This window comes from Rhamphochromis sp. 'chilingali' (assembly GCF_963969265.1).
Source record: "Rhamphochromis sp. 'chilingali' genome assembly, chromosome: 17".
NCBI lineage: Eukaryota > Metazoa > Chordata > Actinopteri > Cichliformes > Cichlidae > Rhamphochromis > Rhamphochromis sp. 'chilingali'.
The window spans coordinates 27,272,506-27,284,839 of record NC_137944.1 but is presented as its reverse complement, the minus strand read 5'-3'; the positions used below and the strand labels follow the sequence as shown (position 1 = coordinate 27,284,839).

Genomic DNA, 12,334 nt, shown 5'->3' with positions numbered 1-12,334 from the left:
ACAACACTGCGTGAGGACACATCTTCATTCACTGCTTCACCCTTCACGTGTGCTCAGCTCCTTCTGACAACATCATGGCTCATTTGTAATTTCGCTTTCAGCCCGTTTGCAGTAAAAGTCATTGTGCGAGCATCCAGGAATAAGCTAATGACCCCTGTGGCTGAAACAGATTAAGCCTTGTCATAGAATAAAATGGTCTTTTGGAGCTTGACAGACTGTAGATTAAACATGCGGTGCATTAATTCACTGCATTGAGGTCGTGGACAGTAATTTATGTCAGCAATTTAAAATCCTCCAGCAGAGTCTAAAACACTTTACAGAGACTGGTTAACGGAGGAGTTCACTGGAGGAAGGACATGTCTCTTTACTGTCTTTTACCATCTGTTCTTAAAAACAAACCAGCTCCACAGTTTGTTGCAGGCTCTGCAGCAAAGCTGAAGCCCTCTATGGAGCTTTAAAATCAGTCCTTTAACACATCTTAAGGTTTAATTTGAATCAAAAAGACGAATGTTACCAAATAAAACCAAGGGAGGTACAAAAGTACAACATTTATTGCAGAATACAGTTAAGTAAATAGAAATACTTGAGTAAAGTAGAATCTAAGCTGGGGCGCTTCTGCTGTTGGTTTGTTTTCTATCAGTGCAACACTGCCACCTTGTGTTTAAACTGTGGGGGGACAAGGGAAAAGTGAAATTTGGATCTTCTCCAGCTTTGATGGCACCATGCCTTTGCTTCACTTCAGTCTATCCACAGTCAGGTTAATTTCTCACCAAGATCTTGCACTGATGAAGCACATCCCAAAGATTCTCAAAGGGGTCAAAATATGGACTTGATGATCCAAGTGTGAAAATGATGCCTCCTGCTCCCCAAACCACTCTTTCATGGTTTGATCCTGGTTAATCATTTTGGAACACACACACACACACACACACACACACACACACACACACACACACACACACACACACACACACACACACACACACACACACACACACACAAAACAGAAAACCATAAGAAGTCCTGTTTGCAGTTTGCCACAAGCCATGTGGGGGACACAGCAAACATGTGGAAGAAGGCGCTCTGGTCAGATGAGACCAAAAGGGAACTTTTTGGCCAAAATGCAAAACACTGTGTGTGGCGGAAAACTAACACTGCACATCACTCTGAACACACCATCCCCACTGTCAAATATGGGGGTGGCAGCATCATGCTCTGGGGGTGCTTCTCTTCAGCAGGGACAGGGAAGCTGGTCAGAGTTGATGGGAAGATGGATGGAGCCAAATACAGGGCAATCTTGGAAGAAAACCTCTTAGAGTCTGCAAAAGACCTGAGACTGGGGCAGAGGTTCACCTTCCAGCAGGACAACGACCCTAAACATAAAGCCAGGGCAACAATGGAATGGTTTAAAACAAAACATCCATGTGTTAGAATAGCCCAGTCAAAGTCCAGATCTAAATCCAATCGAGAATCTGTGGCAAGATCTGAAAACTGCTGTTCACAAACGCTGTCCATCCAATCTGACTGAGCTGGAGCTGTTTTGCAAAGAAGAATGGGCAAGCACTTCAGTCTCTAGATGTGCAAAGCTGGTAGAGACATACCTGGTCAAACTTAAGCTCTCCTCTGTCTGCAGCAAACTTGCAGGCAGCAGCTTCTCCCCCCTCGCTCACATGCGTAAGTGCTCAGTCGCCTAGTGCCCAAGCTCGGATCATACCAAAATTAGGGGGAATTTACGACTGTGCGCTATGTGCTTCGAATATTGTATAGTTTTTGTTTTATACAGTTGTCAGTCAGGCATCTAACTATGAGACAAATTACACTCCAAAAAACCCCGGGCTTCTGAAACAACAGCCCGGGCTTAAGCCCAGTAATGTCCCACTTGTCAGTCTGGACAGCCCTGACCACCAACCGAAACATATTCATGTCATGAAAGCATATTTTTTAAAAATGGCTAAGCAAACACAGCCAATAACCTTCATTCTGATGATCTGCAGAATGATTTGGGCACAAAACAAATTTCACTGTTCAAAAACTTGCAAACTATATACTGTGTGGACAGTGTGGACTGATCATATCCCACAAACTAAGTTTGTGCAGACTAAACTGTCTTTGTATTCACTTACACAACATGTCTCTCAGGATTAACTGGAGTCATCAGCAACAGCATAGAGCAATCAGGTCTCAAGTCTAATAACAGAAGACAGGAAAAGATCAATAAAGAAACAACTTCCCCAAACCAAAGCACAAATGAAACAATAAGTAAAACAGGTTGATCTAAAGTATAATTAAAGCTCAGCCTGATTAATATAAATGTCACTGACAATTATTAATATATTGGAAAACCAAAATAGTTACCACTCAGTTAAAGACTTTCTGTCCAACTGCTTCTTCTTACAGACTTGTAAGGGTTTGATGTAACCTGGGGAGTGCTGGTCCCGAGCCTCAAAGACCATAAGAAGCAAGCAGAGGGAGAAAAAACAGAAAATTATTTAGAAACTGATTTGATCCTTAATGGCTGTGCAGCAGTTATAACTTACAACACAGAAGGTCAATGTAGTAGACCTCATACAACCAAATTAGACTAGCACATATAGTACTAAAATCCTCTATTACTGTGTCTGAATTTGTGGCATTAACACTGTTAGTTTAGGCCTAAAGAGATGTGTTTAAAGAAAAGACCACCTAACTTAAATGTAATCATTGCACGCTTGTTAAAAGCTAACTTTCAATATATAAAGTCTCTAATAAGCACAATTACCAGATAAAACATATGGCAGTGTTTATATGTGACACAGGCAACCCCAACATGTTCTGATGATTCAACTGTGGGATTTAGCTTCATTATTTAGAATATAGAAGAAGCTATAAAGCCAACATAGACTTTAACCATTTAGCAAGCCACGAATCTGGTTTATGGCTTTGGACTTTCACAACAAAAAATGTGTCTAAACACATGTTTTAACAAAACAAATACTGTTGTTGTTCTTCTTCTTCTTATTGTTTAAAATGTAATTACACAGATATGTTTGTTAAATGTAAAAGCAGTTTGCTTATGGCTAAAGGCTAGATTTGACATTAATAGATGCCACAGATGTTCAAAAGCTGCCTCAAAGCATTCAAATAAATACAGGGGTTAAGAATAAACGGTTCATATGTTAGAAAGTTTTATATGGACTAAAAACAAGCCCCCAACCTTAACGGCTGCACCTTTCGAAAAGGTTTCTTCTGGGCTCTTATATAATAGCTGCTCACTTTTCTATTTCAATTAATCAAAATAAAGTTTCACTTTTTAAAACTGTGGGGTTAATTTGAAGTAACAGGAGCCGAGAGGCAGCAGCAACGTTAGGCTAACACTAGCTAGCTAGCAAGATCATAAATCTGGTGCTAAACTGAGAGAAGGCACAAAAGCAGTTTGAATAACAGTAAACATTTACTCACCAAATCAGTATATAACGTAAGGAATCACAGCAATGACAAGCGGCTCGATAAAACCATTCTCCACAACGACTTTCCATGAAGTTCGTCTTGAATCGCTAACGAAGAAGAATAAAACCAGCCAAGTGCAGATGAAGTGGGCGAAGATGAAGCAGGGCAGCACGGAGGCGAAAGGAGCGAGGGCAGTGAGACGAGATGAGAAACAGTGTGACGGCCTTTTAAGTTCTGGAAAAATATAAACAAAAATCAATAGAAAGCCTTCAACCTGGTTTTATTTAGATTTGTTTAGATTGTGTTCCCCCTCAGACTGACACATCTGAATTAAAACTGATAAACAGGATTTAAAAGGACACTGAGCAGCAGATCAGTCCGTGTAGAAACAGGACATAAGGTTAAGGAACAGGGGGGATCATTTGATTGTGATAATTTTTTGATCTGACTCAGTGATGCTGGCTTCTCTCCTGGACACATCTTCCCTTTGCATGCAATTCACTGATGTAGAATAGGTGTAACACGGTGAAGGACCAGGGCGCCTGACTGTAGCATGATAAATAATAAGCTAATCAGAATTGCTTCGCCTACGGAGGCCGAATGTTTGAATAAAACACAGGAAACACAAATAGAGCCCAAAAATAAATATATTATTTATGTTAAGTTGATGCTGAGTTTATAGACAGATATACAAAAAATAAATATGCAAATATATCACAACAAAAACAATAGTAATAATACAAAACAGCTCATTCCTCATTTCCCCTTTAATTTAATGACTGATATGTTGAAATGGTTTGACACACAGTGAAATGATTTAATGCACAGCAGAAAGTGCATATTCAAATTCATCTCCACATTAAGATGAGTGTAGCCTGGAAAATGGTTAGCCACACAGGACACAAACACTGGGGTTCTTAATGTGCAGTTTTTATTGTCAATAACCAAAAATGTCCTTTGACCTTTACTTTTGTCAAACAGCAGCCATGTGGACTTGTACTGAACACTGACAACATGAGAGGTAACGTGGCAAAGTAACAGAATAAACGATTTTTAAAAAAAGATGTGCCGGCACAATATGAGGAAGAAAGGAAATGAAATAAAATACAAAACACAAAAATACGGCAGTGGCCTCTGTCTGTGCAGAACAAAATACAAAGAGCTAAATCACACAAGGCTCCTTTAAAAAAAAAAAAGTGGAAGTGTTACATACATTTTCTATAAACACTGATATTCCACAGCAATCTCAGCTCACTTGGAATACTGCAGCACACAGCTCACAACTTATCCCTTGCATGCAGAAAATAGCCGCTCATACACATACAGGTCCTTTGCATCATCCATTTCAGAAACACATCATCTTGTTAAAATACTGATGTTTTACCACTGCACTACAATTATACCAATATGTTTCAACGAGTTATGTGCATATTTAACAATTCCTTACCAACAATTTAACTTCTTCACAACAATCCGATCCACATCCACAAATAAAAGTAAACAGGAAGTCCCAAGATGCATTTCTTGGTAAGTTTTTTTGGGGAAACTGCAGGTAAAGCCTTAAGCACTGCTCCCCCCGTGACCACAATATGTAACTACACAAACCAATAAAATTAACAGGTTCAAGTGCACATAACATGCAGATAACATGCAGATAACAAAAGAAATAGCACAAGAAATAACATAAAATTACTCAATAACATTGTTGTCTTAACATACATGGAAATAAAGAAACAACATTTTAAGACCCTGTTTTGAACCTTATATGGATATTTGGTTAACTGAAGGTTAACTGGCATGTTTTCTGCTACTGCAAACATACGAAATCCCATCTCATCTTTAGGTTGCTGCTCTGCGCTGGTCCTTTTCAGCTCATCTTTGTCAGGATTTGGATGGAAGACTTTATAATAAATAACTTTAAGTATTAGACCGAGGACGTAAACTGCAATAACACAGGCAGCTGTGATTAAAGCGTGCATGGGCTGTATCACAAAATCAGGAAGATGTTTGCTCATCTTCCAGCACCACACAGCACAGAGGATGCAAATATCAGTCATTATCAGTCAATAACCAGCATTTTTCCATCTACAGAAAATGAAAATGGACTTTCTTTTGGTACTGTCACGAATACCTCGTACATTAAGGGATAGTATTTTTAAGGAACTGAAATGTAAGTCTGCCATAGGGGAAGAAGGGAACAAATAAAGTGAACTGGATGTCTGTTATTAAATTAACTGGAAACTTGTAACGTGCTAAGGTATAAACACCTAAAGAAGATGCTCTCAAAAGGGAACAATAAGTTTTCAGTACCTCAGTAAAATTTATCAGACTGTTTTTTCTTTTTTCAATGAAGTGACCAAAATGCAAATTTATCGAGCCATGACGTCAGAAACTCTGATAGCCTGTTCTTTGTGGGCGTTCCCCATTTTCAATCAGCCAATAGGGAACGTTGTTGTGGGCGGGGCCTGTTTCAAAGATGAAAGGCAAGAGAATCAGGCTTGTGACATCACAGTCAACCCAACTCTATAAATAGCAGGTGAGACCCACACAGGACAAGCACGTTTCTTACAGTCACGAGCGATTCACTGGATGAACTTTTGTTCTGCTGCCCTCAGTCATATCTGAATATCTGTTTCATTGTAACACCGTAGCGTTGTTTCAAATGTCAAAAATGAGCAACCAAAAAGCAAAACCACAATTTGTGTGCACTTTGCCAAAGAGTACACTGGACAGCCTTATTCAGGTGAGGAAAGCCTTCCAAAACACTCTCTCTGAAAATAACATTTTAAAAGAGGATACAAAGACAGCCAGACAGCAAATCAAACAGCTGATGGCCCAAATTTCCCTGATGCGTGCCGAGCTGGACCAGTATGAGATCCAAGCTGGAGAACTCACTGATGAATCAGTGTCACGCAAAGTGGAAATGAGCAGCGCCACCAAAGAAAAAGGGGATCAGACTTGTTCAGGTCAGACCAACAACTTTGACCTTGACATGAACCGTCTGAAACAGCAGCTTCAGCAGAGGGACAGCGAAATCCTGACCCTGAAACAGGAGAAGGACAGTCTGTCTCCCAAACCTGCACAGCTTCAGACACACGAGAATCCCAAAGTTGTGTGCACGCTGCCAAAGAGTATAGTGGACGACCTTGTTCGGGTTAGGAAAGCCTTCCTAAAAGCTCTGTCCGAAAATAAACGTTTAAAAGAGGATTCAAAGACAGCCAGACAGCAAATCAAACAGCTGATGGCCCAAATTTCCCTGATGGGTACCAAGCTGGAACAATTTAAGATCCAAGCTGGAGAAGAAAAGGAGGAACAGACCATCGCCTTTGACCTTGAAATGAACTGTGTGAAAGAGCAGCTTGGGCAGAGTGACAGCAAAATCCTGATCCTGAAACAGGAGAAGGAAAGTCTGTCTGCTGAGCTCGCACAGCTTCAGCAACACCAGGCCTCTCTGGCAGACACTCTGTGGAATGAGAAAAAACACAGAGAGAATCTGGAGCAGGAGAAGAAAGTGCTGGAGGAAGAAAGTAAAGTCCTGGAAGAGCAGAAAGTGGTGAAGGACACAAAAGAAATTCAGAAAATTCTGGACGAGCAGACCCAAGAATTAGTGGAGGCAAAGACTGAGACAGTAGAGACGGCAACCCCAGAGTCGCCCTCATCAGAAACCCTCCAGGTGTATCACAGTGCAGATGAGACCAAACAAATACTGGAGACAAAGGCTGAAACACCAACACTGGAGAAAACACTGAAAATGGAGGATAAGTTGCGCGTCAACAGACTGATCCAGTCGGTGGTTTTTCAGGCCATAGAAAAAGTCTCCTCTAAATACAAGCTCTTCACAGAGCGCCTCACTCCCGACTGCATCAGCGATCGCCTGATTGAGAAAATCTGGCCTGATGTTGAGAAGAAACATTTGGATCTGTCCCCAAAAGGGCTGAAAAATCTAGACAAGGCCATTCTCAAGAATCTTTCCAAAGCACATAACTGCAAGGAAAAATATTTGATTTTTAATCTGAGGGAACAGCTTGATAATATTACTGTCCCAGCCTTCACCGAAAAGCTGTTGTCATTACCAAGAAGAGTCCTCAGTGTCTCTAAACACAGAGAAGAGTACAAGGAAGTGGTGAAAAACGTCACTAAAGATCTGGTAATGCACGCTATGAGCCAAGAAAATGAGACGACAACATGGCGTCCAGGAACATCAGATTTTATTATACAGAAGCTTTCCCATAAGATCTGGAACAAAATTCTGTCCAAAAACTACAAAATGTCCTTGGAGAACATTGAACAACTCGCCCTGACGGTGTACAACGAACTCCATGACAGGTGGGATTCTCCAGCACTCTTATTGAAGTCAAGCAACCCAGTGGTTGACGAAGCAATCATCAAAACCTTCAAAAAACACGCCAAACTGAGGAGCCAAAACATCATCTTTAGGGCTTTCTCGTGTGCACGCTAAAATTGAACTGACACGTGCATGCCACTATGTGGCAAAACTCTTAAAGTGGCTTAAAATATTCATTGAAATTGGGCATCTAAATTTAATTTTAAGACCAGGTGGTTAAAAAGAACCCCTCTTCTTCTCCCAACTTCCTTCCCTCATCACCAACTGGCCGAGGCAGATGGCCACCCCATCCCAGAGCCTGGGTCTGCCGGAGGTTTCTCTCTTTTCAAAGAGAGTTTTTCCTTCCCACTGTCGCCAAAGTGCTTGCTCTAGGGGGTTGGACTTTTTGTGCAATATTGTAGGGTCTTGACCTTACAATATAAAGCACCATGAGGGAAGTGTTGTTGGGGCTTGGTGCTGTTTCTTAGCTCAAAATGTCCAATTACAACAGGACATTTTGAGTTCAGAAACAGCACCAAACCACAAAATAAAATAAAAATAAAAAATAAAAAAAAACTTTGAATTTGTGCTTTGTTCTATTTGCTGTAAATTTGCTAAGAATGTCATATCAGATTAGAATTGTTTGTCTCAATATCATGTATCGTAGCATCGCCCTGTAGTTCAATTTGAAGTGGATGTCACAGTAATGTCTTTCTGTATGTGTGAAAAACACGGGAGATACTCAAAGTATAACCGGTGTTTGAGGTTAGCTGGTTACATTTGTTTAGATATTCTACTCTCCGTGTTCCAGATCCCCAGAATTGATATTTTCACCAAATGGTCTTTTCTGCCTGCCAGTGTGTCATGCAGTTTTCAAGATTAAAGACTTTGGATAAGAAGAAAAATAAATCCCCACTCCTGGAAATGCATCTAGCCTTCATAACAATATTATTTACAGACAATTAATTATTTTAATTTTGAATAGAAAGCCTTCAACCTGGTTTTATTTAGATTTGTTTAGATTGTGTTCCCCCTCAGACTGACACATCTGAATTAAAACTGATAAACAGGATTTAAAAGGACACTGAGCAACAGATCAGTCCATGTAGAAACAGGACATAAGGTTAAGGAACAGGGGGGATCATTTGATTGTGATCATTTTTTGATCTGACTCAGTGATGCTGGCTTCTCTCCTGGACACATCTTCTCTTTGCATGCAATTCACTGATGTAGAATAGGTGTAACACGGTGAAGGACCAGGGCGCCTGACTGTAGCATGATAAATAATAAGCTAATCAGAATTGCTTCGCCTACGGAGGCCGAATGTTTGAATAAAACACAGGAAACACAAATAGAGCCCAAAAATAAATATATTATTTATGTTAAGTTGATGCTGAGTTTATAGACAGATATACAAAAAATAAATATGCAAATATATCACAACAAAAACAATAGTAATAATACAAAACAGCTCATTCCTCATTTCCCCTTTAATTTAATGACTGATATGTTGAAATGGTTTGACACACAGTGAAATGATTTAATGCACAGCAGGAAGTGCATATTCAAATTCATCTCCACATTAAGATGAGTGTAGCCTGGAAAATGGTTAGCCACACAGGACACAAATACTGGGGTTCTTAACGTGCAGTTTTTATTGTCAATAACCAAAAATGTCCTTTGACCTTTACTTTTGTCAAACAGCAACCATGTGGACTTGTACTGAACACTGACAACATGAGAGGTAACGTGGCAAAGTAACAGAATAAACGATTTTAAAAAAAAGATGTGCCGGCACAATATGAGGAAGAAAGGAAATGAAATAAAATACAAAAAAACACAAAAATACGGCCGTCAATGAAGTGACCAAAATGCAAATTAATCGAGCCATGACGTCAGAAGCTCTGTTCTTTGTGGGCGTTACCCATTTCAATCAGCCAATAGGGAACGTTGTTGTGGGCGGGGCCTGTTTCAAAGATGAAAGGCAAGAGAATCAGGCTTGTGACATCACAGTCAACCCAACTCTATAAATAGCAGGTGAGACCCACACAGGACAAGCACGTTTCTTACAGTCACGAGCGATTCACTGGATGAACTTTTGTTCTGCTGCCCTCAGTCATATCTGAATATCTGTTTCATTGTAACACCGTAGCGTTGTTTCAAATGTCAAAAATGAGCAACCAAAAAGCAAAACCACAATTTGTGTGCACTTTGCCAAAGAGTACACTGGACAGCCTTATTCAGGTGAGGAAAGCCTTCCAAAACACTCTCTCTGAAAATAACATTTTAAAAGAGGATACAAAGACAGCCAGACAGCAAATCAAACAGCTGATGGCCCAAATTTCCCTGATGCGTGCCGAGCTGGACCAGTATGAGATCCAAGCTGGAGAACTCACTGATGAATCAGTGTCACGCAAAGTGGAAATGAGCAGCGCCACCAAAGAAAAAGGGGATCAGACTTGTTCAGGTCAGACCAACAACTTTGACCTTGACATGAACCGTCTGAAACAGCAGCTTCAGCAGAGGGACAGCGAAATCCTGACCCTGAAACAGGAGAAGGACAGTCTGTCTCCCGAACCTGCACAGCTTCAGACACACGAGAATCCCAAAGTTGTGTGCACGCTGCCAAAGAGTATAGTGGACGACCTTGTTCGGGTTAGGAAAGCCTTCCTAAAAGCTCTGTCCGAAAATAAACGTTTAAAAGAGGATTCAAAGACAGCCAGACAGCAAATCAAACAGCTGATGGCCCAAATTTCCCTGATGGGTACCAAGCTGGAACAATTTAAGATCCAAGCTGGAGAAGAAAAGGAGGAACAGACCATCGCCTTTGACCTTGAAATGAACTGTGTGAAAGAGCAGCTTGGGCAGAGTGACAGCAAAATCCTGATCCTGAAACAGGAGAAGGAAAGTCTGTCTGCTGAGCTCGCACAGCTTCAGAAACACCAGGCCTCTCTGGCAGACACTCTGTGGAATGAGAAAAAACACAGAGAGAATCTGGAGCAGGAGAAGAAAGTGCTGGAGGAAGAAAGTAAAGTCCTGGAAGAGCAGAAAGTGGTGAAGGACACAAAAGAAATTCAGAAAATTCTGGACGAGCAGACCCAAGAATTAGTGGAGGCAAAGACTGAGACAGTAGAGACGGCAACCCCAGAGTCGTCCTCATCAGAAACCCTCCAGGTGTATCACAGTGCAGATGAGACCAAACAAATACTGGAGACAAAGGCTGAAACACCAACACTGGAGAAAACACTGAAAATGGAGGATAAGTTGCGCGTCAACAGACTGATCCAGTCGGTGGTTTTTCAGGCCATAGAAAAAGTCTCCTCTAAATACAAGCTCTTCACAGAGCGCCTCACTCCCGACTGCATCAGCGATCGCCTGATTGAGAAAATCTGGCCTGATGTTGAGAAGAAACATTTGGATCTGTCCCCAAAACGGCTGAAAAATCTAGACAAGGCCATTCTCAAGAATCTTTCCAAAGCACATAACTGCAAGGAAAAATATTTGATTTTTAATCTGAGGGAACAGCTTGATAATATTACTGTCCCAGCCTTCACCGAAAAGCTGTTGTCATTACCAAGAAGAGTCCTCAGTGTCTCTAAACACAGAGAAGAGTACAAGGAAGTGGTGAAAAACGTCACTAAAGATCTGGTAATGCACGCTATGAGCCAAGAAAATGAGACGACAACATGGCGTCCAGGAACATCAGATTTTATTATACAGAAGCTTTCCCATAAGATCTGGAACAAAATTCTGTCCAAAAACTACAAAATGTCCTTGGAGAACATTGAACAACTCGCCCTGACGGTGTACAACGAACTCCATGACAGGTGGGATTCTCCAGCACTCTTATTGAAGTCAAGCAACCCAGTGGTTGACGAAGCAATCGTCAAAAGCTTCAAAAAACACGCCAAACTGAGGAGCCAAAACATCATCTTTAGGGCTTTCTCGTGTGCACGCTAAAATTGAACTGACACGTGCATGCCACTATGTGGCAAAACTCTTAAAGTGGCTTAAAATATTCATTTAAATTGGGCATCTAAATTTTATTTTAAAACCAGGTGGTTAAAAAGAACCCCTCTTCTTCTCCCAACTTCCTTCCCTCATCACCAACTGGCCGAGGCAGATGGCCACCCCATCCCAGAGCCTGGGTCTGCCGGAGGTTTCTCTCTTTTCAAAGAGAGTTTTTCCTTCCCACTGTCGCCAAAGTGCTTGCTCTAGGGGGTTGGACTTTTTGTGCAATATTGTAGGGTCTTGACCTTACAATATAAAGCACCATGAGGGAAGTGTTGTTGGGGCTTGGTGCTGTTTCTTAGCTCAAAATGTCCAATTACAACAGGACATTTTGAGTTCAGAAACAGCACCAAACCACAAAATAAAATAAAATAAAAATAAAAAATAAAAAAAAACTTTGAATTTGTGCTTTGTTCTATTTGCTGTAAATTTGCTAAGAATGTCATATCAGATTAGAATTGTGTGTCTCAATATCATGTATCGTAGCATCGCCCTGTAGTTCAATTTGAAGTGGATGTCACAGTAATGTCTTTCTGTATGTGTGAAAAACACGGGAGATACTCAAAGTATAAC

General features: G+C 40.8%; 1 long non-coding RNA gene across 1 annotated transcript; it reads right to left on the bottom strand.

Annotated features, from left to right (window-relative positions):
- Positions 1 to 1,049: 1,049 nt before the first annotated feature.
- Positions 1,050 to 3,535, bottom strand: LOC308384735. The gene is made up of 3 exons (XR_013969384.1): positions 3,439 to 3,535; positions 2,356 to 2,441; positions 1,050 to 2,187 (listed from the first exon to the last, which is right to left on the bottom strand). It is a non-coding gene; the product is annotated as an uncharacterized lncRNA (long non-coding RNA).
- Positions 3,536 to 12,334: the final 8,799 nt, after the last annotated feature.